At 42.4% G+C, this 26,103-nt stretch overlaps 1 protein-coding gene and 1 non-coding gene across 3 annotated transcripts in view; one reads left to right on the top strand and one right to left on the bottom strand.

Moving 5' to 3' along the window:
* The window catches only part of GAB2 (GRB2 associated binding protein 2), a 183,638-nt gene that overhangs the window by 93,283 nt on the left and 64,252 nt on the right, over positions 1-26,103 (bottom strand). The window contains exon 1 of one of the 2 annotated variants that reach the window (XM_061407676.1): positions 9,519-9,978. The exons of the other annotated variant lie outside the window; for it this stretch is intronic. The gene's annotated coding sequence lies outside the window, so the exon portion shown is untranslated. Of the gene's footprint in view, positions 1-9,518; positions 9,979-26,103 lie in introns of those variants that run through there. 2 annotated transcript variants of the gene reach the window in all.
* TRNAC-ACA (transfer RNA cysteine (anticodon ACA)) lies at positions 7,227-7,298 on the top strand. Its single transcript has one exon. It is a non-coding gene; the product is annotated as a tRNA-Cys (tRNA).

Raw genomic sequence — 26,103 nt, 5'->3', positions numbered from 1 at the left:
ACTATGCACTTTATTATATATATTTCATCCTTATAACCATCCTATGAGTAGTTACTATTTCTGATCCCATTTAAAAGATGAAGAAACTGGGGTATAAAGCAGCTAAGTAAACTTAAGAATAGATAAAAAGCTATGATGTGTCAAAGCCAGGATTTCTGATTCTGTCTTCTGGGCCCTTCTTGCTAACCAAGGCTTCTTCTCTTAAACTCAGATCTCAGCTAGAGATGCCTGCAACTTTTTTAGATCTGAAGTAGTAAGACTCTCAATGAGGGTGGCAGAAACTGGAACTGAAAATAGGACATTCCATGGTGGTTTAGTCTCTCAGTCACGTCCAACTCTTTGCAACCCCATGGACTGTAGCCTGGCAGACTCCTCTGTCCATGGGGATTCTGCAGGCAAGAATACTGGAGTGGGCTGCCATTTCCTTCTCCAGGGGATCTTTCTGACCCAGGGACAGAACCCGGGTCTCCTGCCATGCAATAATATACTGCTTCGTGTTAAATCTGTCTTGTTTGGCTGTGCTGGCTCTTGCCTGCGTGTGCAGGATCTTCGCTGTGGCACCCGAGCCCTTTAGTTCAGCCTGCAGGATCCTGACTTGCAGCACACAGGCTCTTAATGGTGGCATGCAGGTTCTAGTTCCCTGGCCAGGGATCGAACACCGGCCGGGCTCCCTGCGCTGGGAGCACTGAGTGTTCACCACTGGACCACCAGGAATGTCTCTATGTTGAACCTTATAATTAGAGAAACTTTCAGTGGTGATCTGTCAGAAAAACTGGGTTCAATTCTTAGTCTATCTTTTATTGTGTAATCCCAGCAACGTGCCATGACCTCTCAAAGATGCATGAAGTATCACCTGCTCTGTTTATCTCATGGAGTTGTAGTATTTATCTCACGAGGTTGTAAAGAGAATCAGGTGTGTGTAAGCATTAATGTATCGGCTTTGGGACCACTTTGAAGATTTTTTTTTTAAGTTCTCCAAATGTTTGGATCAATGCAGCTGCTGGATAAACCAAGTGTTACCCACCACAATAAAGCAGTCCTGAGACCAGACCAGAATCCTGGATTGTTGGGAATATTAATAGCCACTCCTGCTTTCTTTATACATGAACCCTATGGAAAGCACCTGATGTGATTTCTCTGTGACTCAGGTGCTCAGGGAATGATTCCCTTCCTCACTCCTTTCCTGCACCGATCCCTCCCCTACTCCTACCCTGCCGGCTTTGTGCTTCTATCAGTGAATTACGAGGGGCTTGTTACTCCAGAGCCTAAGAATAATCCAGATACGAACAGAACAAGAACTGTCTGGGATTCCCCCATCTCAGGATCACTGGGGCTCACAAGCAGCGCTAGCAGCCTCCCTATGGTTCAGTTCCCCATCCCCCAAACAGGCTGATTCATTTGTTCAGGGGACACCATGGAGTCCTGCCAAATGCAAATAGACTGACTATGGGGCACGTGCCAAGCTATGCTGGGAGCAGGCTCATTAATGCCACAGTCACTACAACAAATAACAACAAAAGCCTCTAGGTACAAATTAGCACACATAATAAACTTAATTCAAGAAACACTGAAGAGACCCTTAGTCGCATTTTAATTCAAACAGCACCGTTTATCACAGAAGGGCCTGGCGGCCTCTACAAACTGAAAATAAGATGCTGGTACAGATTAGCTTCTACTATGCTCGGTGACCTTACCAACCTAAATTCACTTACTACTACTGCTACACACACACACACACACACAAATGTGAAAGGAATGCCGGGAAGAGTGCAGAGTAACTGAAAAGAACTCATAGTCTGGAAATTATGAAGGGGGTCTGTGTTCTATTCCAAACTGGATTATTCCTTAGCCTCCGGACTTAGAAGTATCAAGTCCCATGTAATTCGCTCATAAAAGCACAAAGCCAGGAGGGAAGTAAAGGAATCATTCACTGAGCGCCTGAGTCAGACAGCAATCACATGAGGAACTTTACATAGGACTCACACGTGAACAGGAGTGGCTATTAATGGTTCCAACAAACCAAGACAAAACCACTGTGATGGGACTGGCAAACCTCTTTTCCAAAGTAATAAACGCAGTGTGCTTCAGCAGGGGCAAAACACCAGCTACAGAGACAAATAATACTAGTCAGCATCTGAGCACCTATACGATGTGCAGTATTGTGCTAAACTCTTTACTCATGGACGCTGTCTGATTTTCAATACTCACAACCACCTAGGAAGTACATGATACTGTCTTCAATTTGTGGATGAACGAACTGAGTTGCTTAAAGTGGTTAAGCATCTTTTCTGGTCAGTCAACCAGGTTCAAGTCCCACCTCAATCATCTGCCTGTGTGACTTCAGCAAATCCCTCAGCTTTGCTGGTGGCTCCAGAGGTAAAGAATCCGTCTGCCAATGCAGGAGACACAGGAGACACAGGTTCGATCCCTGGATTGGGAAGATCCTTTGGCAAAGGAAATGGCAACCCACTCCAGTATTCTTGCCTGAGAAATACCATGGACAGAAGAGCTTGCAGGCTACAGTCCACGGGGTTGCAAAAAATTCAGACACGATTTAGGGACTAAACAACAATAGCAGCAATATCCCAACAGTGAACGGAGATAAGACCAGTCCTCCCTGGCACTCACTGACTGCTGCAAGGACTGCATATTACACAGAAGAGTGACGTGTATATAAAACTATTTCACCTTCTCTTAAGTGGACTGCAGTCAATGGCAGGCAGAGACTATGCCACATGATCTTTTAAAAACCCTGGAGGCTCAGACTGTAAAGTATCTGCCTACAATGTGGGAGACCCGGGTTTAATCCGTGGGTGGGGAAGATCTCCTGGAGAAGGAAATGGCAACGCACTCCAGTATTCTTGCCTGAAAAATCCCATGGACAGAGAAGCCTGGTAGGCTACAGCCCATGGGGTTGCAAAGAGTCAGACATGACTGAGCGGCTTCACTTTCACTTTCAAGACATAAAGCATGTACTGAATGATTGTACATTCATCATCACTATGAATGAGTAGATGATATCAATACAAATATGAATACGATGATTATGCACTCAAGATTACAGATGAACAAAGTCTGTCTGCCTAGTCATCTTTTCAACATATTTACTGAGCACCCACGTCTGTGACTAGCACTGTGCCGCCTGCCATGGAGACACAGGGATGAGTATGAGGCCCTGGAGGAGCCCAGCAGTGCACTAAAGGGAGGCTGAAAGGCGGCAGTGAGAACCAACACAGCTCGAGTCGGGGTTCATCATGGCAAGAAAGGAGAGACACAAGGAAAACAGGCTGGGACAGATGGTGGAAAGGCTATAAATGACCCTCTAAAAAGAATTTCAAAAGAATCAGCAAACTGCAAGAGCTACCATGAGGAAGGAGGGAAAAAAAGGGCAGGTGGAGAAACTGTTGTTCAGTCCCTCAGTCGTGTCTGACTCTGCAACCCGTGGACTGCAGTATGCCACGCTTCCCTGCCCTTCACCATCTTTTGGAGTTTGTGCAAGTCCATGCCCACCGAGTCAGTGATGCCATCCAACCATCCCATCCTCTGTAGCCCACTTCTCCTCCTGCTCTCAGTCTTTCCCGGCATCAAAAGTCTTGCGTGAACTTGAAGCCCACCCCTAAGTTCTGATTAGGGCTGGCTGCTTATGCGATTTCTTCCCCTCTTACTCCATTCCTGTCTTCTTCTTAGCCTATACTGATATCATAAAAGTCTTCTTCTTTTATGCCTTTGGCCTACCTAGGTTACAAACGGCCCTGATTTTAGAGGGTCTCCAGGCACATTTCAATTTCTGTTTTCTTATCTGCTAGATCTTTATAACATCCCAAGAGTATCATGCACATAAAATGAGGTGTCATGTAACTGCTCAACAAGTAGATCTCCACATGCAAAAGATCGAAGATGAAACTTCATACGGTATACAAAAATCAACTACAGATGGATTAAAGACTTAAGTGTAAGGGTTAGAACTACAAAACTCTTAGAAGGAAACACACAGGAAAAGCTCCGTGTTGGATCTGGCAATGATTTCTTGGATATAACACCAAAAGCACAGGTAGCCAAAGGAACAACACAGGTAAATTGAACTACAGAAAAATTACAAACTTGGGTGAATCACAGGACACGGTCAAAGGGTGAAAAGACGACCCAGGCTGAGAAAAAGAATTTTTGCACATCGTATATCTGATAAGGACTTAATACCTAGACTATGTGAAGAACTGTTACAACTCAACAACAGCAAAAACCACCTCAGTAAAAAAAGGGGCAGATGTGAACAGACATTGTTCCAAAGAAGATATACAAATGGCCAATATGTGCATGAAAAAATGTTCAAGCTCACCAATCATTAGGGAAATGCAAATCAAAACCATAGTGAGATACCAACACATGTTCACTAGGATGGTTGCTATCCAAAAAAAGAAGAAGAAAGTTAACAAGTGAGGCAAGGATGTGAAGGAACTGGAGCCCTTGTACACTATGGTGGGAATGTGGGTGGTGCAGCTGCTATAGAAAACAGTTTGGTGGTTCCTGAAAAAATTAAAAACAGAATTTCCATATGACCCAGCACTTCCACTTCTGGGTATATACCAAAAGAATTGAAAACAAGGTCTCAAATGATATTTGTATACCCGTGTTCACAGCAGCATTATTCAAAGTGACCAAAAGGTGAGAGCAATCCACTGTTCATCTACGGATGAATGGAGAAACAAAATGCAGTATATAGATACAATGGAATATCACTCAGCCTTAAAAAGGAAATTCTGACACATGCAACAACATGGATGAACCCTGCAAGCTGAAATCGCAAAAAGACAACTCCTGTACAATTCCACAATTCTCACTGAGTTTTGGAATTTTAACCATTAAAAGAAAAGAAGAAAAAAAGGATTAAACTATTCTACATTTCCTTTCAGCTGTAAAAAATACAAACACACTGAAGGCTAAAAAGATTAAGAATAGGCTAGAAGAAAGGAAGCATTTTTGAGCGCTTATTATGTGCAAAATACTGTGATGGGGCCGAGAGATTCACGAATACAAACCTAGAAAAGGAAGGCAACAGTTTCTGATTTGAGAGAAACAAAGGTGGACATCACCATGTAGGTGAAGGTTACAGGAGATCGTGATTACCTGCTAGGGGAAATCCAGGAAAATCCACCAAAGAGGTGAAATTGAGGGGCCTTGATTTTTGAGGAGGGATGCGAGGGATTAGAAAGAGTCAGTCGGGCAGAACGAGGCAGAAGGGCCAACGGGAGTCCTTACAGAGAACGGACGCACTAGCCAGGGCACAGGCCACAGCAGAGACGGGAGCCAGGCTGGAAAGGCAGTCTGGGAGCTGATTGGTAAACACCAAAGAGTGGGAAGGGAGCTCGGATTTTATGCTCTAAGCAGTGAGGAAACACTGACAGCTGAAGCTGGAGAGAGACAAGATCGGACGTGCATGCCATAGAAACATCACTTTGGCGACAGTGGACAAGAGGGAAGGTTCAGGGCAACAGGAAGCTGCCGCGGTCGCACAGACAAAACAGGATGAGGGAAGGCCGCGGCAGAAGAGGAGGGAAGAAAGCTCTCCCTGCCTCATGCAGCTCCCACTGACGCAGGCAGGAACGGTGCGCGCGCTCCAGAAGGTTGGCTCTTAACATTATGGGCCCTCAACCACATTCCTACTGTCTAAATGGTTTCTCACTATTTGTGAATGTCTCCAGGTCCAGGGCAATCACTCAAAGGGAGGAAACTGGCACAAAAGTTAATCTGTTTCAGCTGCGAGGCTACCTCTTCACCCTCTTTGGACGAGAAATAATGGAAGGCAGCAGTGGAAAAGAGCATCTGGCTGCAGCAAAGACCCATCCCTTCCCGTGCTGGAGCTGTTGCCTCATCCCTGGGAATCACGACAATCAAGAATGGAGAATCGTTCTTTTCATCCCTTCTCACAGCATTATCCCTGCGACCTCATCCCCTAACAATGGTGGGGTCTGTGTTATGTTTTCCCTCCATCGCCACCCCTCCCCACCACGGCCCAACGGAAAGGCTGTGCCCCAGGGACCCGTGATGGTGAGGCTGTGAGCCTCACAGCCTCTGAACTGTCTTTGAGGGGCAGGACACTCCTTCAGAAAGGGCTGCCTGAAGGAGCTGATTTAAAAAGACCCATCGTTAGCTAGAGGGAATGGGGAAGACTTGTTTCCCCTCCCTCTATTACACTAGCAAAAAAGATTTTCATGACGTTCCCCAGTGGTGGTAAGTGTGTGATTAAACAGACACCCCTGTCCATTGCTCAAAGCTATTTGCTGATATGATGTATTTGGAAAACAATTTGGCAGTATTTCAAGAGCCTTAAAAATGCTCATTCCCTCTTGCCCAATAATTCTCCTTTCTGGCAAGTGATAAAGGAAAGAAAACTGTACATGCGTGAAGACACACAGCATCAGAAGCCAAAAAAAGTGGCAGTTTCTTTTTATTGAGATTTTTTTTTTCTTCCCATGTCTACCTCTCTGACTTTCCCTTAGGCTTTGTAATGTTGATCTCTGCAAGAGAACCAGATATAATGACAGAAATTGTAACCTCTTACCTGAGTAGACAACTTAAAGTAGACATGCTGTAAGAAAATTTACATGACTAACCAAACTCAGCAATGAGTTACACGAGAGGCTTTCTATTCATTTTTAAGGCAGGAAATTATTATTAAAAATTCATTTAAGGTAATGAATTTATACATTCAGTATTCTACCATGTACTCTTCCAGGCACTCTGCCAGGGGCTGAGGGACTGAGTAAACAATACAGACATGGTCCTTGATCTCAGAGCCTGGTGCCTAGCAGAAATGTCAACAAGAAACAAGTAATTACAATAAAGCATGATCAATATTATGATAAAGATAAACATGGTGTGCTAGTGGGATGAATAGAAGAGTGTCTTATCCTTACTGAAGGGATCAGAAAAAGCCAGTGGAAACAGTTAGGGAATTCGGACTTTATCCTCAGGACCAGAGAAGTATTGTAGTTTCCAGAAGAGGAGAGCTTATGGCTGGATTTCTGTTCTGGAAAGATCACTCTGGTTGGTGTGTGAAAAGCTGGAGAGGAGTAACTACAGTCAAGCACCATCAACCAGGAGGCTATTACAGTCCCAGTGAGAGGTGAGGCTGGCTTGGGCTACTGTGGGGTAATGGAGAGAAAGAGGAGGCCACACAAAGGACATATTTAATAGCTAGAATCAACTTCCTATTCATTGCTAGGACTTCCCTTGTGGCTCAGACGGTAAAGCGTCTGCCTACAATGCAGAAGACCCGGGTTCGATCCCTGGGTTGGGAAGGTCCCCTGGAGAAGGAAATGGCAATCCACTCCAGTACTCTTGCCTGGAAAATCCCATGGATGGAGGAGCGTGGTAGGCTACAGTCCATGGGGTTGCAAAGAGTTGGACACGACTGAGCAACTTCACTCACTTGATTCATTGCTAGAATGTGAGGGCTGATACAGAAGAATGACTTCTAGACTTCTGGCTTGAGCCAACTGAATGCAGCTTTCCTGGAGCACTAGGAAATTTGGTACTGGGTAGATGATACTGAGTATAATTTTAGACATTTACACCTGGAAGGTCTCCAAGACATTTTTGTGGCACTGAACTATGTAAGCCAAGGATTCAGTCCTCACAGTGCACAGGTGGGCTGGAAATACAGATTTGGATGTCATCAGCCTATGGGCCTGGTAACTGAGGCAATGGGAGTGGATATGATCATCCTTCTAACAAGGGTTTATTGAGCTCAGCACAGTACCAACTGCTATGAGACACGGCAGAGGGGAAGAGTTTCCCCAGATCACTCCTTCCAGGATGCCTTCCCACGATCGTAGACTAATGGAAATACAACTGACCTCTGTTACTGCTTAAATTTACCTATTTATGCTGTACCACTCAAGAGGTAAGTCTTGGCTGGCTTATCTTGCCTATAGATTGTAAATAATTCCTCACAGGCAGGAACCGCGTCTCATATCTCTTTACTTCCAGACCACAGCAGTGTCTGGAGCATAGTGTGTGTGTTTAGTGTTTGGAAATTGATGTTGTAATAAGGAAATACAGCACAGATTACACTGCATTTCCTCTAACACCATTTGTTTTATAAACATTACACAGGAGGAGGGAGAAGACTATATTATCTGTTTTAACCAAACTTTTGTTTTTGGACAAGTTTTCAAAAGTGCTCCACTTGCTGAAAAAAACAGATACGTTCTTAAATTGTGAAATTATTTCCACCTCCTGTCAAGTCTTTGGTCACGAGCATATACCAGGTGTCTGCTACTAAGCTCTGGACAGCTCTGCAGCAGTCTTCAATGGTACCTGCCTAAGAGAAGCTCTTTTTCATAGTACTCTTGATCCTGAGTGGTGATTTATTAACACTTATTTATTCATGGTGTTGTGATGGAGGCTAGTCTGAGAGACACAGAGCTGGTGTCTGCCCACAAGTGTGCCTATAATCTCCAACAGCATAGATTACCAAGAGAGGTTTGGATAGAAGATACAGATAAAACATTAAGACTAGGTAAGATTAAATACTGACATTCCACTCAGACAGAATACTGAGTACATCAGAGTAGAGGAGAGAAAGGAAAAGGGAATGTTAAGGGAGTGTAATGGTTAGAAAAAGAGAAGGGTTGGAGGGAGAACAATGACAAGTTTTTTGGGAGTCTGAGAAAGATAAAAACACAATCAAGCATAGCAGCCTCCACACTGTTAAGGAGAGGGGAATATCTGAGGTCACAGAAGGGGACAGGCTTTGTGCCAAGTGATTTACATGCAGTCTCTCATTATTGATTGCAATCCTATGAGGTAGGAATCCTTCGTCCCATTTTATGGATAGAGTAACTGAGCTCAGGGAAGTGGAAGAATTTCATAAAGATCTCATGACACTCAAGTATTTCCAAACGCAAAAGACTGTAAAGCCTCTGGATAAAATTCTGTAGGGTGGTTGGTCATTTTCACTTATTTAATTCAAATTAATTCACTTATTAATTCACTTAGTTAATTCAAAGTCATCCATTTTACAGCGATGTGCTGGAGTCAGCTTCTATCAGCTCACAAAAGCTGATTGTTAAATTTTCAGTAATTCTGCAACTCAGCTGACTTCACCTTAGTAATCTGAAATCAGTCGGTGGGAGTATTTACATCATGGAAACTGGCAAATTCTATAAATCAGGGTATCTTTTTTTTTTCTTTCTCAGAACCTGCTGTTAAACGTTTATCAGCACACTGCTGCTTAAGAACCTTAGAGACGGAAGGGAATGATTTTTATCTCACTTGCCAAGTCCCATCCAAGTCCTACCTATGGGTTCCAGTTGGACTGTGCTGAGAAGCGTTCTGAGACTTCTTTTGTGTTTATCTACCGTAAAGAAACTGCTAAAACCACAGAGATGTTTCTCATGGGCAGAGAGGGGGAAGTGGCAGCAGCCGTTCCTTGTACCTTCCACCTCTGGCACAATCTAATGCTTTGAATCTAGAGATGGAGAAAAAAAGAGACCCAGAGACGGAAGGTCGTTTACCTGAAGCCACTTAGTGAACAGGGTTGAGGCTAGACGTCCGATAACCCGATTTCTTGTCCAGTGATCTCCCTAGGCAGCACAGAGAGGGTGAAGTTGAGGCACTCTTACTTAGCTAGCATTAATAATGCTGAGCAGCATTTAGTAACTGTGGTCACCAAGCAGGAATGCCACAGAGGGCATACAGGTATACAGCGACGGGCGAACTGGACGAACTCCTGGGCCTCTTGGCCCTGAAAGCCTATGATGCTAGGTTTCCAGGAACTCTATCAATCCTCATACGCACCTTCTTCCTGACCACAGAAACTACTACCAACCTAAAGTATACGATTTCTAAGAATCTTACATGACTTAGCAACACCCTGACAACCACCACACTGTCAGTAGTCGAGAGATATAGAGATTATACTTAGAGGGTGATTTTACCAGAAAACATGAGCTGAATAATGCCATGAACAAAAAAGAAAATCCACAATTGCTTACTCCTATGAATTCCACTAGTAAATTATTCCTAAAGCATTTTCACTCATTTAAACACTGCATTTTTTGAAGTAACAATGCTCAAGAATCAAGAGGTATAAAATGGCAAACAGAAAAACGTCTTCTTTCACCGTAACTCCAGCCATCCTGCTTTCTGCTTTGTAGAGATAATCACTGTTATGAGTTTCTTGTGTTTCAATTCAGAGACAGTTTATGTATGCATCAGTGAATATGTATAATATTTCCTTTTTCATACAAATGGTCGTATACTATGATTCAGTATCATGACAGATAATGTAACTGAGGCTTATTTTTTTCCACTTAAATTATATCTTGGGGCTCATTCCATATTAGTACCCAAAGAAGATGCTTCCAACCTTCTCAGATAAATGTCTTATTTAAAACCGTCACAACTTGATGCCAGAGGAGGGCCAGCAAACACAAACACCATTCAAATGAAAAAACTACTTAAGCTCATGTTGATAAACATTTCGGGGGATTTTGCTTTTGCATTACTTTAGTTTTCCTTGTAAAAATGAAATGATACGTCATGGTCACAGGTCAATAAAATTAGAGTAGTAAACTCTAATTGAATCAAATTTGTACAGTATTTTTTCTGTGGGTTAAAAAATCTAAATGAAGAGCTAAAAACTAAATTATGGTCATGAAAGTGTTCTGAAGGGCTTTCCTATAGGAAATGAAATTGTTACTTTAAATTAGCTTTGTCTTATTCCAAAAAAGATTCAGATTAATTATTTCATTATTTGCCTGTGAGGTGTCTACATTCTCCTCTGAGTTTCCTGAAGTGCTTGAGCTTCTCAAGAGTAACAGTTTGTTCATCTTTGTATTCTCAGATACAGACAGAGACACCAACATGAACAGGGACCTCAGTGATTCTTGTTGAATAGATGAAAACACAGATTAGACAATATTCAAATCACTTGAGCACTCAGTTTGCTACCCTGAAACATGTCCAGAGAAGACACAGTTCTGACCCAGTGAGATGAAGGCTAAGGAGAAACTGAATAGAAATGTATTTGGGCAGAGGACCTTGTCTATTTAACCACAGCCTATGCTCAAGATCATTCATTCCTACTAAGCGCAAATGCAAGTCTCACTTCAGTCGTGTACGACTCTGCAACCCCATGGACTGTGGCCTGCCAGGCTCCTTCGTCCATGCGGATTCTCCAGGCAAGAATACTGGAGTGGGTTGCCATGCCCTCCTCCAGGGGATCTTCCTGACCCAGGGACTGAACCTGCGTCTCCTATGTCTGCTGCGTTGGCAGGTGAGTTTTTCATCACTAGTGCCACTTGGGAAACCACACCTCTTATTATTCAATACAATTCTGCAAGTATGTACTGAGCATCTGTGCTGGGTCCCCAGTGGGAACTGGACACGTCTATATCTGGGTCAATTTTTAATCCCTATATTATCATCACTTCTGTACACATCTAATTCCCACCACAGACTGAAACTCTAAAGGAGCATGATTCAATCACCTTTGTATCTGAATATGGAATGGGATTGCTGGGCATTCGAAGTCTAATATATGATCAGAATAGAGACCCATGTACCTCATGCTGGGAATCAGCAGAGAGGGGTGGGGGCAGGGGAAAGTAAGTGATCCAGGGATGTTTCTTGTGGAACTAATAATATCAGAGACAAGTCTTAAAGGATTGGAAAAAAAACAATTCCCAAAAGCAAATTCTAGGAACAAGAGATCAAAGATGGAAGAAAGGAAAAAAAAAAAAACTTTGAACATAAAGGGGAAGCCATGATCATCAAAATGTATGGAGGTACCAATACTTGTGAAGTGTTCAGGAAACACTTTACTACTGAGTGTTTCTAGAGCCGAGAGAGTCTCGGGAAAAGAAGAGAATGAAATAGTAGGTTGAGTCCCAATCACAAGGGGTCTCAGATCATTTAAGAAATAAAACGGTGGGGCCCCAAATTTTAAGTAGAAAAAATATGATATCAGGAGAAAAATTCAGGCTTTAAGAGGAAGACAGAGCTGGGATTATATCCTAAACTCTTAATCAACAGCAGTGAGACTCTGGAGAAGCAATTTAATTCCTTTGACATTGAGTATTTCCTTTATAAGGTGAGTATAATATATACCTTACTAGATTGAAATGAGGAAGAAATGGATGTTTATGAGCTTTATAAACTGGCAAGGGCAACATAAATATTAATTGTTGTTACAATCATAAATTGTGCTTTGGGAAAAAGTCTTATAGCCTTGTTGAAGATTTGCTGGATGTGAGAGGAAAGCCTAGAAGTGGAATAGATAGAAAATGGTGGTGGAGCAATCATTTGCTAGTGCAGACCCTGTTCCTCCACCTGCAGACCCAAGGCCCTGACCCTGAGCTCTTCCTGGAGCACGACCCTCAGGAATGAAAGGATATATATATTAACCTCTAGACATTCATGATTCCAACAGACTGGACAAAATAAATCCTGGGTCAATGATTTAAATGGGATGACAAAATCAATTTCCTGTTGCAGAGTATTTACTGGTAGCATTGCATCTTCAGTCTTTCCAAACATCAATCCATTAAGCAATCAGCCAAAAACATTGAGTCAGAGGGAGTCTTAAAAAGGACATTAAGTGTAAGATGTTAATAACAGGGGAAATTGGGTATAGGTATGTGGGAACCCTCTGTACTATATTCTCGATTTTTCTACAAATCTAAAACTGTTTGAGGAGACAAAAGTCAATTTTTTAAAAGTAAAAGTTCAGAGTCCCCCCCCCCCGCCACCCCACCCCCTCCATAATAGCCCCAAGCTAAAAACAATCCAGGTATCCATCCATAGGAAAACAGATAAACTATGGTGTGTGCATGCAATGGAATACTGCTAAGCAATAAAATGGAATGGACTATTAAAATAAACAACAACATGGATGGATTTCAAAAGTATTATGCTGAGTGACAGAAGACATACACAAAAAAGCACATGCTGTAAGACTCTATTTATATGAAATTCCAAAACAGGCAACAATAATTTACAGGGGGGGAAAAATATCAGAATGATGGTTGTTCCTGGAGAGTAGGGTAGGAACTATCCAGAAAGGGCATGAGAAAGCTCTCTGGCACGATGGTAATGTTTTATAGATTTATTGGTGCTTGAGTTACTACATAGGTATATGTCTACCAATTCTCAGAGAACAACCACTTAAGACTTGGGCGTTTCACTCTGTAAACTTTCAGTTAAGTTCAGTTGCTCAGTTGTGTCCGACTCTTTGCAATCCCATGGACTGTAGCATGCCAGGCCTCACTGTCCATCACCAACTTCCAGAGCTTACTCAAACTATGTCCATAGAGTTGGTGACGCCATCCAACCATCTCATCCTCTGTCATCCCCTTCTCCTCCTGCCTTCAATCTTTCCCAGCATCAGGGTCTTTTCCAATGAATCAATTCTTTGTATCAGTTGGCCAAAGTAAACTTTACCTTAAAGAAAAATACTGAACAAATACTGAACAAACCCTGGACTTTGGTTAATCAGTTAGTGATGTGCATACTGAAATATTTAGGGGAAAGTACAATGATGCCTGCAACTTATTTTAAATGCTTTAAAAAATAAGATGAATAATGGATCGACAAAGGGATTGATAGGTGGATAGATATGTAATACAGCAAGTGTCGTAAAATATTAATGGTGGAATCTGGATCATGGATATATGGGCATAAACTGTAAAATTCTTTGAACTTTGCTGTATGTTTGACATTTTTCATTAAAAGGTTTTGGGAAAAATAAAGAACATTTTGGGGTCTTGTGTCTGGGTTGGGTGATTGAGAGAAAGAGATTATATCTAAGCTTATCAGACCACACTTATAGGCTCCTAAAATTAATAAAAATCCTTTACACTTAACTCTTTACATGAATACACACAGTGTTTCTATATTTATCCTCATTTTATCCCCCAATCTGATTTATGTATCTTTCATCTGTGATCCTTGAGAACATCTTCATTTTAGCATTTGTTGTCATTTCCTATTTTCATTCTGTGTCACCCTACTGGACTTTCGAGAGCTCCTTAAAAGCAGCGTCCTGCCTCTCTTTTTTGACTTTGTGTTCCCTTTGCCTGGGACAATATCTGACATATATACAAGGCATTCACCCAACATTTTTCGGTATATCCCATGAGTGACAAGGAGAGCCGACCAGGTCAATCAGTCCCCTTTGAAAGCCAGGTGGAAACAGAGAAGATTTCCCACAGAGATACGCATCCAGGACATATTCTATGGAAGGAGTTCTGCGCTTGGAAGGCATCGACTAGATGGAGAGGGGCCTGTATTTCCTCTTCTAGTTTCTATCCTGACATATTGCTACCCAAAATACTTTCTAGATGAAACCAGTGTGGCATATACTGTAGGTTGGCTCACTCCACTGCCATCCCACTCTCCTTCTAGTTGAAAATAGTGGAAAACTAAAAAATCACTTTACAGACTGCTTGCAGTTAATCTACCAATTATGCGTATTCACACAAGACAGGTAAGCTGGAAGTGGGGTGATGGCCACTGGCCTCCTCTTGGCTACTTCTTGTGTCCTCTGGCAAGTAAGGACACAGATATTGATACCACAGTGTTCATGAAGCTGAGGCGTTTTTCAGTTTCCTGAGTGCCATGGGGCAGTTGCAGCAGGAGCTTCTCAAGTGTGACCTCCTAACTGCCAGATCATGGCAATGGAGCAGGGGAAGAGGGTTGGATTGATCACCTCAATGGTATTCTAGGGGTGGGCAAAGAATGCGTATCACTTCTGGAGTCCTAGACCAGAACACACAGCTTTAGTTCTTGCTAACATTTGGTTAGCATCTAATACCTAAAGTTAAATTCCTTCCTGTTCAAAGTATCTGGAGTGGTTTCCATTTCTTGCACTGATTCCTGGGTATAAAAATCAAGAAATAAGTTTGAGTTTAAGGGCAGGCCCCTGTGGATGGGAAAGAGATTGCACTTCGGGGTTTTTCCGAGTACCCATTCAAGTAAGTGTTGAACCCTACTCTGCGCTGAACATTTGGCTAGTGACTGGCCCTCAAGAAACAGTGGTTTGCTTTAGGTAGAAGATCCATGCAATCATGTGAAAGAAGAGGGCACAGTGATGGATGTTTGAAAGAAGGAAGGAATGGTCAGAATGAGGTCAGATGAACTGGGTGGCTTTAAAGGAGAGAGAAAATGCTTATCCTGAGACCTCAACTCAAACACTAACTAAAATGGTTATTAGGATTTTAAAGGAGAGAGAAAATGCTTATCCTGAGACCTCAACTCAAACACTAACTAAAATGGTTATTAGGATTTTATGCATAGCACAGTCATCTCCATTATCTCCTTTAACGCTCCTTTCCCACCATCCACTCCCATTTCTGGGGGTTAATATTTGAGTGTTTCCTACGTGGCAGGAACTCACATACATTTTCTCACGTAAACTCTGGAACACCCTACCAAGTGGGATCTGTTATTAGCTCCCTAACTTGCCTGAGGTCTCACAGTTATTAAAAGAGCAGAGCCAGCACTCAAACTCCTATCTTTTGATCCAAATCCTACATTCTTAAGGGATCACAAAGCCAGAATTTCACTTCCTCAGAAGACATAACATGTTTAAAAACTAACACTGTACAAATATGAGGAACTGTTATCCTTGTCACGGAAAACCTCTTTCTCCAAGTTTGAAGTCTTCAAGGTAAGAGAAACAGTGTCCAACTGGTTTGGGCCCTGGAAAGGGACTGAGAGGTCCTAGGCTGGCTTAAGTCAGACCAAACCCACAATGGACAAAAGCAGTGAGGGGCAGAGAAGGAAAAGCAGTTGCTACCACTACCGCGTCTTCACTAAGCCAGCGCTTTCTCTCCTATATCACTGTTTACAGCTCGCAGGACACTATCCGGGCCTAATAAATGAACGTATCCATTGGGAAGGGGGAAAACACACATGCCCCCTCTGCGTACAAAGGGACATTTGTGTCGGGCAGTCTCAGAGGCTGACACACACCAAGGGTCTGCCCCTCCTCCCCGCACGCCTAGAAACAGACAAGAAAGGCAGCTTTCTGGTACCCACAATGGGGGGAGGCTGTGGCAGGAGAGAGAGCACGCTCTCTCCAAAACTGCTGACTTGATTCATCCCCAACTGACACAATGTGGAGAGGAAGACTTCAGGAAATGGGCAGATTATGTCCAAGAAAAGATTTCCTGCAAGCAGTTAACGGGAAACTAACATGAAAAGCAAGGACTAAAAATACACAGGCTATTGGAAGCTAGCGGTGAGGCCCCAGGGCCCCGCAGTTCTTCAAGAAGTGTCTAAGGAAGCTACTGGCTTGAAACTCTCCCTGAACACCAGCCTAGGAAGATCAACTTGCCACTGGCTTTATTCCTTAGAAAAAGCTCATCAGGCCCCCAGTGTGATTTAAATTTCAATCTAACATTCATCAAATCCTCATTGTATTCTAGGCTCTCTGTTCATATAAGTCATTACTACACAGAAGGCAAGGACCCTAGAGTCTTAGACACAGAGCCTAACTCAAATGACGAGCGAAGGGGATAGGTAGTGTAAATGATATCCCATGTCTATGTGAATTTCGATGATCAAGGAATAAACCTCACAATGTAAGACTTAGGAAGATTTAAAGGGTTGGAAAACCTGCCGGAAGGTGGCTCTGGAATGCAGGAAATCTATTTGTACTTGAAGGCATTTGTAATGACAGATCAAAGCTTGGCTTGAACAGTGAGAAAACTAAAATGCAACTTGAGGAGACTAAAAATTATCTATTACAGGGTGTTGTTTGTTTGATTTTTAAGAAAGAACGTTTCTGTAGATGTTTAAAGGCAGAGGCAGGCCCATGGAGTTCCCTCCGTGCCCTAGGGCCTGAGCAGAAATTTGAAGAGACGGAGTTTGTTTTCAGAGTCTTCTCTTTCCCCTTCTCTTGTTTTACTTCTAGAAGCCTAATTTTGCCAACTCTTTATTGAGCCCCAGCATCAGAGTACCCCCTGCAGCACTGAACAACAACAGATCAAGAATCTCAGTTTAAAAGGAAAAACGCATTCTACAAACATCAGAGGGAGGAGGGCATAACTTCTGAAGGGTGTATCACCCTGCCGCCCCATGAATACACTCCTAACCGAGCAGTTTATAAGTCCTCACACCCAGAACCTTGGGCCCCGACTACAAGAGGAAAATCTCATCACAAGTCATCTTTCAAACACTCAAACACGTATACTTTCAGGTTTATAATAAATACTCTGAGACCAAAAATCTTTCTATGCCGTATTTTTGCACCCAATGGGAGCCAGATGTGAAGGTACACTGGAAACCAAAACGTAGGTGGTCCTACGTGATCAGTGTCTAGGGAGGCTGGGAAGGGAGAACAGAACGTTGTTTTTGCCTTTTTTCTTTCTTTTTTTTTAACCAGGGACGATGATCTAAGACTTCTTTTGTTGTAAAATCCCCTGGATGCCTTTGTTGTTGCTGCATTCGACGCCTCTGAGCGCTCCTTCTCTACTAATGCGGCTCCCAAATCCTTTGGATTATCTGACACCACCACTTCCTGCATCTCTGTGCTCCTTTTCAGTCTTATGGGATCCATTTAAGATCCACAATCCCCCAGGATTTCATCCTCAGCTTCCTCTGTTCTTACTCTCTATACTCCTTGGTGGTTTAGATTCCACTCATTGCAGAGAGTTCTCCTAGACTTACCTTTCCAAACCACACTTAAGGAGCTAATGGGCGGCTGTGAGTAGAACTGGCACCTTTACCTCCATTTGATACCTTCTTCCTATCATCTGTATCAGAGGGAAAGGGGAATTATTTAACTGGCACCCTGAATCTCCTAAGCCTTGGTGAACTGCTTTATTATATAAATAGATAATGAGGATTTTGTGTTTTGTCTCTGTGTGTCTGCACATTAAGTTTATTTTATAACTTGGAAATGTACGTACTGTACCTGTCATTTCATTGCGTGTGCGTGTTTGTGTGTGCTCAGTCGTGTACGACTCTTTGAGACCCCCAGGCTGTAGCTCACAGGCTCCTCTTCCCATGGAATTCTCCAGGCAAGAATACTGGAGTGGTTGCCATTTCCTTCTCCAGGGGATCTTCTGACCCAGGGATCAAACCCTCATCTCTTGTATCTCCTGAGTTGGCAGGCAGATTCTTTTCTGCTTTGCCACCTAGGAAGCCCATATCTAAATAATAAGCATCATCAAAGAGTGAAAATTGGACAGGAATTAAAAATATGGGAAAATCAAGTGGCCAAAGGGTGTGAAAACATGATGTTAAGAAATTCTTGGTTTTTGTACTATTGGAAATAAAGAACAAATTCGATCAGTGACGTAAGAAGTGATATAAATTAAACTAGAATATGTTAGCAACTACTCTCTGCTTCTAAAATTGGAGTCATGATGAAGAGAAGAGAGCCACTGGATTCACCTACTCGGAGTCTGGCTGTAACTCCCCTGGCGTTACTTCTGAAGACTATGGCGCTAGCCAACGGTGATGCTGAGAGAATACTGGACCCGGCAACGGGGCTCTCCAATGAGCTCTGCTACTAAACACTCCTGTGAAGCATTCACTTAATATATACATTCTTAGCATGTGGTCTCAGCAAGAGATCAGATAATGATTCATACCTCATTGCATATTTCAGTCAATGGGCTTGATTTCCTCATCCAATACTATTTGTCTCTTAAGCCAACTCTCCAAAAAGTTGTAAGGACAGTGGTGGAATATACAAAAGGCACCAGAGAAGCAACCCTGCAATGGTTTCCTTTGGTTGCAGTCTCACATGCGGCAGTGAGGGGGCAGGGCCTAACAGAAAGAAAAGGGCGAAATTCTTCTTAGTGAAGTCAGAGTCAAGACTTAGTTCAGAAGAGGCTAGGGAGTCATAACACAGTACACTGGGGAGAGATGATATACTTCACCCCCTGACAATTCATACTGCTCTCTTAGGAGGAAAACAGCAAGAAGGTGGAAGCTGGAGAAAATGGCGGAGGTCTGAGCAAAAGAAGATAACATTCTTACCCACAGAAAAGCATAATTCAAATCATATTCCACCCCTATACTGTATCAAATCCAGCTAATGGTGAGAAATAGGAAATGTTCTGTCAATCAAAGAATAGCAATTGAGTTCCTCCCTACATTCCATTTCCTTCTCCAGAGGATCTTCCAGATCTAGGGATCGATCCCATATCTCCTGCATTGCATCTGATGGCTGAAAGGGAAGATATTTACCCCTGAACCTCCAGGGAATCCCCGCTTCATACATTCCAGAGGGCACATTCTATGCAAACTCTGAAATTAAGGAGCTCAAAATCTAGCTAAGAATCCATGTGTATTTAAAAAATATAAGTAGCAGATAAACACTATAAGTCATAAGTGATATCAGGAGTTTAGAGCAGTGAGTAACTGCTGCGCTTCTGGGTGGTCTAGGAAAGCTTTATAAGCAACAAACCTGGAGCTGGGCCAGGTCAATGTCAAGGCTTGAACTATGCTGTCCTTCCTGGTTGACCTTTATTCTTTGGATCAATCATCAAGGAATCTTTAAATATGCAATAACAGAAGCCACCAAGTTCATTACATGAGTAAGTAAAAGTACTTTGCAAAATGTAAACTATCATATCACTTGAATCTTTAGAAGAGTAAGATTATTTGTCACAATCAGCATAATAATAGCATTTAACAGATGCAAACTATTATACAAAGGATGGATAAAGAAGGTCTTATGGTAAAGCACCAAGAACTATATTCAATATCCTACGATAAATCATAATGGAAAACAACATGAAAAAGTATATTTATATGTATAACCGAATCACTTTGCTGTACAGCAGAAGTTAACCTATATGTAAATCACCTATACGTCAATAAAATGTAAAAAACAAACACCATTTAATGTTAATTGAATGCTGTGCCAGGCATTACATTATTGACTGGAAAACATAATACCTATTTACAACCTCTGTCTTCCTCTATTATAGTCTAGAAAAGCAGAAGGTTTGCTTTCCTAGCCTTCCTTCTAACTGTGGGTATCCATGTTTCACAGTTCTGGACAGAAAGACATAAGCAGATATGTGCTGAGGGCTCCTGAGAAAGCCTTTGATTTTCATGTAACCATGAGGTTGAAGGCTAACACATGATGAATGGGTGAATGGGAAGATATACAGAATAAACGTCCTTGATCACAACACTGAGTCTCTAAACCAAAGGCAGAAACTTCTTATTTTAGACCTGTAAGGTGGTAATGCTATTTAACATTATTAATGAACACGAGCAAACTCTGGGAGACGGTGAGGGACAGGGAAGCCTGGCGTGCTGCAGTCCGTGGGGTTGTGAGGAGTCGGATACGACTTGGTGACTGAACGACAACACTATGTAAACCCCCATCAGTCAGCTTAATAAACTGAAGATATTCCTGACATACTTACCATACGCTTAGCAAAGGTTATAGAGTAGACAGGTGACAGAAACAAACTTCAAGCCCATGTCTGCCAGACCCAAAGCCCTGACTCTTAACTACTGCACTAACAACGGTGTGAGTGGTGTTAGGAAAACCTGGGTCTCCCAATGACCCAAAGCCCTGACCCTTAACTACTGCACTAACAACGGTGTGAGCGGTGTTAGGAAAACCCGGGTCTCCCAATGACCAATCCTGTGTTTGTTTCAGTTGGAGGAAACTTTACGTTCTGGGTACATCTTAGTGATACATTTGAAAGAACAATGATGCTAACTTCCTTGGCTCTCAGTTTAGGAGTAAAGGGACTCAACTTATTGATTTATACCACTTATCTTCTCCTGATTCCCTTCTTGACAAGTCTGTGACCTTCTTCTTCCACTCTGATTTTCTTTCATGTTTGAAATCCAGAAAAACATTTACCTGCAGAAAATTTTCATATCCCCTGTCTGTTCTGCACCCATCTGGACTTTGGAGATGGCCACAAATGAATTTTGTCCTTGTTTTCTATACAACAGACAAGTTTCATTTCCACAAGCATCTGATAACACTTAAAAATAAACAGCAGACTGTTTCTGGAGCATCTCTTATCCCCTTGCAATAGACCAAACTGGAAGATCATTCAGAAATATCTCAAAAAGCCTAAAACAACACTGAGCTGATGGGGCTAGTGATCAGCTGTTGGCAGCTTGTTAGGGTTTTCATGACTTCACTTGAGAGTGAAATGTACTCTTCCTCTGTGGTTATGACTGGTCATTAGCAGGAGGATTAATGGGGCTGCTTTGGCTGTCATGGAAAGCTTAAGACACGTTCTTTATGTGGATCCCTTCTCTGCAAAGCTGATGGGTCACCTCCCTCAGCCAATTAGCTAATTGTCTGAAATCACTCCTCATAGATCAAGAAACACTGTCTGGTGAATGAACTCTGTTCATGCAAAAAGCAAGAGCCTTTTGTTTCCTTTTGAAGACCCTATTCAACTCTAAGGCCCCTTCCATCTACAACATTCTAAATTCTACAAATATGAACAATCAGTTCCAATGAATGAATCTTTCTGGCTTTATGACAAATGAATGTTTGTTTTTTTAAAACTATGGGGGCTTTTTTTTTTTTTAAAGAAAAAATTGTTTCTTAAATGCAGCTTCCTGACTGTGCCAGGTGTGAAACAGTCAGTCAGAGCAGCAGCAGTGGTGCTGGGCATCACTGGCTGTTCCCCTCAAAGCTTGTTGGATTAACGTCATCCTGGATGCTTTCTAGTCTGCTGACCAAGCACGGTCTTCCCAGAAAAATCTAGACTGACTGCTCAATTCTAACCAAAACAAAGCACCAAATCCTAAAAGTTCAGGGCTATCTGGAAGACTGGTAGCTGGCTCTCACTATATAAACAAGAGTGAGTGGCCCCTTTTTTTGTGGCTAACACTAGAAACTGGAGACAACGTCCATCTTCGGCCTGCTGGGAGAAGATGGGCTGAGAATCAGTCACCTTGCTTTGGGTGGCAAGACACCCTTACTTACACTATTTGCATAGTGTCTCTCAATGATTCTTATTTTCTTCTTCCAAATACAGTGTTATTTTACTCAGGTGCTATTCCCCCTAGTACTAAGATTTGTTTCTTCAAAAGACTAAAATCCCACAAGGACAGAAAAAAGGGAGAGCCCAAATCTCCTGCAACTGAGAATATTGGAAAAACTTTACTGGAGATGTAATATAAGACCTAAATTAAGGATGGACAGAATTTTACTAAATATAGATGAGGGAAGGAGTAAAAGAAAGTTCCCCAGGAAAGAGATAACGGAAAGTACATACCATGTAACAGATACCATGCTTTCATATAAATTCTTATCTATGCCTTATAATGACAATGCTGGAAAAGCCGGGTTCTCTCATAGCCTTTAAACACTTGAAGAAATCTACCCCAGGTTACGAAGCGAAGAAGTGACTCTAGGTCTCAAACCCAGATCTGGCTCCCAAGCATCTTTCCCACCACACTACTGAGGAATGGCACGCAGAGGTGGGAAAGACGTGGCTCATTTAGGGGACGTGAACCGAAATAATGTGGCGGGCAAGGTTACGGCAGCTTCTGAGTACCTGCTCTTTGGGAGTCCCCCTTGAAAGAAAAGAACCCCGTAAGACAGACCCTACCAGTGCTTTCAGGTATAACCACAGTGAAACTGTCAACCCTTTGACAAGGGAAATCAGAGAGTAAGGTCATGTCTTTTAGTAGTCATGGAGCTGACACTCTTGTTCAGGGCCATGATGGTTGCTTCTTTCATCATCTCCATTTGGCAACATATTCAGATTGAACCTCAAAACTATCTGAGCCTTGATCCCACTGTGTACTAGTGACGCAGGTCAGCGTATACAAAAGGCAATGGTTATTCAAGGGGAACACATGGTTATTCAAGGATATTCAAGATATCCTACATATCTACATTTTGAACTCTATATGGATTCTCCCCAAATATCTCATAGTCTTTTTCCATTTACCAACATTACGCCTTTTCCTATTTCTCTATTCACAGGCTCTAAAATAAGGGCTAATGCATAGAAGTTGCTTATTAGAAGTTTACTGAAAAAAATGGTAAATAATAGGCATTCAATAAGTGCTTGTTGAGTGAATAAATGAACTGGATATTTCTGTTAGAAGTGCATGAGAGATGTTAAGCCACAGACTCAAGGTCAGAGGACTGGGGTACAATGTAAAGTAACATGGTAAATACAAGCTAGAGCCACCAGACAGGCTGGGGGCACCCCGAATGCCAAGCATGGGAGTCTGACTCATTTTAGGCAATGACAAAGAGAATCCTGAATGTTGCTAAGGATGAAAACCTCGTGCACGATGGTGGTGGGGTAAAACCTCAAAATGACTCCAGGTTTTCGGCTAACAGCCTGAAGGTACCAGACAGCTGTTGGGAAGACAGTGAACTCTCTGAAGGGAGAGGGCCAGGGAGATGGAATGAAAGCAGAATCCTTGTCTGTCTTTGCTTCACAAAGTTCCTCACCTTTCCATGATGATCCAGAAGATCTAATTCCCCTGCTATTTTCTTACTGTCATCTTTACCCTTTGTCTCAGCTATTTTTCTCTTTGGAATCCTCTGACCACTCCTCACATTCCTGATGCAAGTTACCATTTGATTGGATAAGTGTAATAATGTGTCACCGTCTCAGAAATGTTTAAAATGCCTCAGAATTTCCAACCTCTGTGGGAGAGAAAGGTCAGTGTAAATATATTGTGTTCTTGTCCCTCTGGACAAGACAAACTTCGCCTACTCAGTTCTGGCCAAGAGCCAAGGCTGAGTGAATTGCTTTCTTTCCGCCTACCCTACTAAAGCAAAGCAGAAATAAATACAGGGAGTATCTCACTGCGTGGCCTATCCGAGTAAGACTGCACCTGCCTTTTGCTTTCCAGATGTGCCTACATGCTAGTGGGAACACCATTAACTGTTCTGCCCGGAACTCAGCCCAGTGCCTGTGCTTAAGCTCATCCTCACACCTCCAGGACCCTCACCTCACTCTCCCACTGTGCTGAAACTATACTCCTCCTTCAAGGCCTACCTTAAATGCTACCTCTATGATGCTTTCTTTTATCTTTTAAATGAAATGCAAAACCTTCCCCATGTAAACCCCTTTGACACCCTGTCCCTTACAAATCACAAGACTTGTGAGATAGTTTCTGCTGAATGTCTTTTCTCTCACTCTATTCCATTCATAAGACATTAGTTTTGAGGCCAGGGGCTATGTAATTTGGACATCCTTTATGGTTCCAAATAGGAAAAGGAGTACATCAAGGCTACATATTGTCACCCTGCTTATTTAACTTATATGCAGAGTACATCATGAGAAACGCTGAGCTGGAAGAAGCACAAGCTGGAATCAAGACTGCCGGAAGAAATATCAATAACCTCAGATATGCAGATGACACCACCCTTATGGCAGAAAGTGAAGAGGAACTAAAAAGCCTCTTTATGAAAGTGAAAGAGGAGAGTGAAAAAGTTGGCTTAAAGCTCAACATTCAGAAAATGAAGATCATGGCATCTGGTCCCATCACTTCATGGGAAATAGATGGGGAAACAGTGGAAAGTGTCAGACTTTATTTTCGGGAGCTCCAAAATCACTGCAGATGGTGACTGCAGCCATGAAATTAAAAGACGTTTACTCCTTGGAAGGAAAGTTATGACCAACCTAGATGGCATATTAAAAAGCAGAGACATTACTTTGCCAACAAAGGTCCGTCTAGTCAAGGCTATGGTTTTTCCTGTGGTCATGTATGGATGTGAGAGTTGGACTGTGAAGAAAGCTGAGCGCCGAAAAATTGATGCTTTTGAACTGTGTTGTTGGAGAAGACTCTTGAGAGTCCCTTGGACTGCAAGGAGATCCAACCAGTCCATTCTAAAGGAGATCAGTCCTGGGTGTTCATTGGAAGGACTGATGCTAAAGCTGAAACTCTAATACTTTGGCCACCTCATGCGAAGAGTTGACTCATTGGAAAAGACTCTGATGCTGGGAGGGATTGGGGGCAGGAGGAGAAGGGGACGCCAGAGGATGAGATGGCTGGATGGCATCACTGACTCAATGGACGTGAGTCTGAGTGAACTCTGGGAGTTGGTGATGGACAGGGAGGCCTGGCGTGCTGCGATTCATGAGGTCGCAGAGTCGGACACGACTGAGGGACTGAACTGAACTGAAATCTGGTTCCCAGTGCAGTGTCTGTACTTACTACAAGTAGAAAGCTATCAAACACTTGCTGAAATAATGAAATTATTACTTTCAATGAACTTCCACACATATTACTTCCAGGCATGATTATCCCTACTTTACAAATAAGAAAACGCAGGCCATGTAAAAGTGACTCAGAAAACAGACCAAGTTTTTCACAGAGGCTGAGATAAAAGGCCCACATAAGAGGATGCAGATTGACTCTGGACACTTCTTGGATAACTGCTCCCATCTTTTATTGAATAACCCATCGAGAACATAAACTGCTAGATTTTTGGGGAGTAAATTTGTTGATATGCATATTGAGTCAAGAAGAAATTCACGCAATCTGAACCAGTACGTCTATTTCGCAAAATTCATCTTAAGAAAATATCTAGAGATGTGGACAGACTTGCAGAAGAAGAGGACCACTGCACTGTTGTTTAAGACAGTAATAAAATCTGTAAAATCTCTTGCTTCCCAATTGACAGATTGAAAGTAAGTTGTATCTCTTTCTTTCCAAATCCCAAAGAGGCACACAGGGAATAAATTAGTACTTGTGGTTATGGTGGAGAAAGAGAAATAAAGGGAGAAAAAGGAGCAGACTAGAATTTTTTAACACTTTTCAAAAGATGAAAAATAGATGTATGTACATAAAACCCAAGTGACAACAGGCCAGGCAAAGAAACATGGGGAAAAATTGCATGCAGTTTTCAATGTTGATCCTCAGTGGGCTGGGAAAGGTCCCATGATGAACATTAGAGCATCACTGTCCAATAGAAATGTAATGCAGGCCACATACATAACCCTGAAATTTATTTTTACATTTAAAAAGTAAAAAGAAGTAGGTGAAATCAATTTTAATAATGTCAACTACAAATTGGCACTTGCCATCTACCTCTACAAGGATTAAATAATGTGCTGCTGTAGCCACTGACTTTCAATACCCTCTGAAAGGAGTTCAGGGTGCAGAAAAGAAATGAGG

This window comes from Bos javanicus, chromosome 29 (genome assembly GCF_032452875.1).
Source record: "Bos javanicus breed banteng chromosome 29, ARS-OSU_banteng_1.0, whole genome shotgun sequence".
In the NCBI taxonomy this organism is placed as follows: domain Eukaryota; kingdom Metazoa; phylum Chordata; class Mammalia; order Artiodactyla; family Bovidae; genus Bos; species Bos javanicus.
The sequence above is the reverse complement of the archived record's forward strand: the minus strand, read 5'-3'. Positions and strand labels throughout refer to the sequence as shown.